The 3,860-nt window shown below is 26.2% G+C and overlaps 1 long non-coding RNA gene across 1 annotated transcript; it reads right to left on the bottom strand.

Moving 5' to 3' along the window:
- Nucleotides 1-1,415: 1,415 nt before the first annotated feature.
- On the bottom strand, nt 1,416-3,346 carry LOC129901270 (uncharacterized). The gene is made up of 2 exons (XR_008769803.1): nt 3,218-3,346; nt 1,416-1,700 (listed from the first exon to the last, which is right to left on the bottom strand). It is a non-coding gene; the product is annotated as an uncharacterized LOC129901270 (long non-coding RNA).
- Between the last annotated feature and the right edge of the window lie 514 nt (nt 3,347-3,860).

The following is a 3,860-nucleotide window of genomic DNA, read 5'->3' as shown; positions in this document are numbered from 1 at the left end:
ACTTTGCTTCTAAGATAGACAGGGTCATAACAAACTACAAATTACAATAAGCTAGATAAAGAATCACAACAAGGAGCCTAGGTGTCAAAAATTCTATTATTTAATGCGCAATCAAACATTTGCAGAAAAATACCACTCAAGATTAGGTCTAAATAGCAAGTAACAAGTCAAAAGGTTTTTTCTTTCTTTTCTCTCCAAAAAAAATAAAAATAAAAATAAAAATAAAATATACTCCTAAAAAATAAAAGATAATCGGTTCAAAGGAACTCCCCTCGAAAAAGAACTGAAAAGAAAAATCAAGGGGTGAGGTAAGTGTGCATGTACTACAGAATAAAAACTACAAAATAAATGAAATATTAACAAAAACTGCAGTAAATGTGCATATCCTGATTAACATTTCAAAAGGACCATCTACTAGTGGCATAGCTTCTGAATCCCAAAAACGTCTAAAGTATGGTAGACCATTGAGTTCAAAGGATAAAAATCTTAGAAAAAAAAGAATGAAAATGATAAAAATGACACTATAAAATAATTTCATGAAGAAGTTCAAAATCTGATTAATCTTGATATTCTTGAATTCAGTGAATCCGAAACTCAAGTGAATGAAGTACTTTCAATGAGTTCTACTGGTAATGGGATAAATTTAGTCGATCGAAAATTATTGTGGATAATTTTTTTGTATATAATGTTGCAATTAATCTTATGCAAGATAATGAGGAGCTTGATCTTAAATCTGTCGAAGAATATCAACGAAGATGTGATTGGCCAAATTAGCAAGAGGCAATTCAATCAGATTAGACTCACTTAATAAACATGAGGTTTTTGGACCTGTAGTCCTATCCCCTGATGATATAAAATTAATTGGCTATAAATTGGTTTTTGTTCAAAAATAATGTTATGTCAAAAAATGGACAAAGTGCAAAATTAATTTCATCTTTATAAGAAAAAATCAATTTTAGTAAAAAAAGAGTCGCCACTTAATTTTTTAAAGAAATTAAGAAAACTTAATTTAAAAGACTCTAACAGATTTAAGTCTTAAAAATTTAGAGAAAAAGGGTACGAGGTTCATATTACTATTTTAAGAAGGTTTTAGCACTTAAAATAGCCGCTAACATGCGGTTATCCAACGATTTGAAATTTATTTGACTAACTTTGGGAAATATTAATTTAAAAGAAAACGAAGACTTTGAAATTATTTTTTAGAAAAAAAATAAAAAAAATAAATAACAAAATTGATAAAACTTAAACATTTGATTATAATATACATGTATATATATATATATATATATATATATATATATAAAGAAGTAAAAGTTTATCAATGACTAAGTAAATATAGAAAATTATTTTAAGAATAAATTAACATGAATTGGTTTATGTTTAGGGGAATCTAATTAGGTTAAAAAAAATTAAAATTAATAGCTAAGAAAATCATGAACGACATAAATAAATTAATTATTACAAACCGAATCAATAAAATAATAAATAAAAATAAGTAATGAACATATAAAAATATGGCCCGACACTTAGTTTCTGTACGCCTGGACTAAGCTGTTGAGCCACCTGCGTTTTGGGCTTTTGGGCCAATTCTGATGTATATCACAACTGTATATACACTGTATATTAGTGCATACAACCAACAGTTTTCTTGTATATCAGATATACATAAAATTGCATATCAGTCAATTTTGCTCCAGCGCCTGTAGAAATACTTAGTAAACATGTTAATAATAAATAATATGAATAGTAATAATAAAAATAAAAATAATAACAATAATAATAATAATACTAATACAAAAAAAAACGTCTTATGAACATGGGAGGCCTTGGAAAGCAACGGTAATTTTTTCATCGGCCAATTTCAACTTGTAATATATAATATATAATGTAAACTTAAATTAAAATTTTCGTCTTTAAAATGGAGAGGCCTCAAAACACGACGGAGATATTTTTTCATTGGCCAAAATAAAGTCTGTTACATAAGTAGTAGACATGTAATCATCCCTCCAAATAATAAAAAAAACTATTTAAAACTTATTTTAAAGAAGTGGGTACTAACTTTATTTAAAATAGTAGGGTAACAACTTTATTTAAAGTAGTGGTGAAATAACTTTATTTAAAATAGTAGGGTAACAACTTTATTTAAAGTAGTAGGGTAACAACTTTATTTAAAGTTGTGATAAAATAACTTTATTTAAAGTAGTAGGGTAATAACTTTATTTCAAATTTAATAAAGGGAGACAAGATTAATTGTGATAAATGCCAAAATAATTACTACATGCTAGCAAATTTTGTAAAAAAAATACTATAATTATTTCCTAACAGTCAAATATTTCAATCAACAAATTATGCCTGATTAGCAAAATATTAAACATTTCCCAAATCTAAATCAAGAAAATAAAATATCGGTTATCAATTAGCTAATCAAATAGATACCCAAATTAAAAAATATGCATTTAGACAATAGCAAATAATAACAATCTCACCGTAAAAAATTTAATTAAATACAAGAATATAAATATGAACATAATTAAAATGTAAGAACATGAATATGAACACGAAACCTTAATTAAATACAACAATATAAACATGAACATAATTAAAATGTAAGAACATGAAACCTTAATTAAATTCAAGAATATAAACATGAACATAATTAAAGTGTAAGAACATAAATATGAACATGAACATAAACATAAACATGAACATAAATATGAACATGAACATGAACATGAACATGAACATGAACATGAACATGAACATGAACATGAACATGAAAATGAACATGAACATGAACATGAACATGAACATAAACAACAACAACAACAAAAAAAAATAACATAAATATGCTTTGCAATCTTAATCAATTATGAATGAACAAAAAATCTTTGAATCTCGAGTTTATCAAATTATTTGGAGCAAAAAATAAAGAACTAAAGTGATGTAGTAACATGTGAACAATATGAATCTTATAAGCAAGAAAATAACAATAATGGTTAGAGTAATTGATCAGCCCAACATTTGTTATGAAAACAAAATCAGTAAAAGGAGTCTAACATGAAAAAGATCTAAATCTTCTAAGCAAAAAAACTTATCAAGAACACCAAACACAAGATGTAATCAACCCAACATATACACAATAATAAAAAAATAAATGAACTTTTAGATCTAAAAGAACACAACATATATAGTAAAATAAAGTTAAACGAAACCATACCAAGACGGATTTGTAAAAAATTCGTCTTAGACCTCTCGTCTTGTTAGTCTAGCGGCGGCTTGGTGGCTTTTCCTGCGTGGTTCGTCGGAGCTCTCGCCGAAAACGAGTGGAAGAGAAGTATTCGGTGGTGTGTAAGAGGAGAGAGATTGAGAGATGAGGGGAGAGAATCGTGAGGTTGGTAACTTGTCTTGTTTTCTCTTTTTGAGAAGATGAAGAGAGTGTAGAGAGAGAGAGATAGTGAAGAAGAGAGTTTAGAGAGAGAGATAGTGAAGAAGAGAGTTTAGAGAGAGAGAGAGATAGTGAAGAAGAGAGTTTAGAGAGAGGGATAGTTGTTTGATAATGGAAAGAGAAAAAAAAAGATATTTTTTATTTATTTATTTTTATTTTTAGAAAAAACTAAAAATTTCAAAAATACAAACCATAATTAAACTAACCTAACTAAAATTTATTTAGTAAAACAAAATAAAATTTTTTGAGATAATTTTCGAATAATCACATAAATAGTAATCAAAGATATAGTTATATAGAAATATGTATGTTATACTAAAATTTATATAAAGATAAAAATAGTTAAGAAGAATATGAAAATATATATATATATATACATATATTATTTTTTTTAATTTTTTTTATAAAAGCTAAT

This window comes from Solanum dulcamara, chromosome 8, assembly GCF_947179165.1.
Source record: "Solanum dulcamara chromosome 8, daSolDulc1.2, whole genome shotgun sequence".
Lineage (NCBI taxonomy): Eukaryota > Viridiplantae > Streptophyta > Magnoliopsida > Solanales > Solanaceae > Solanum > Solanum dulcamara.
This window is presented reverse-complemented; position numbering and strand designations above follow the sequence as displayed.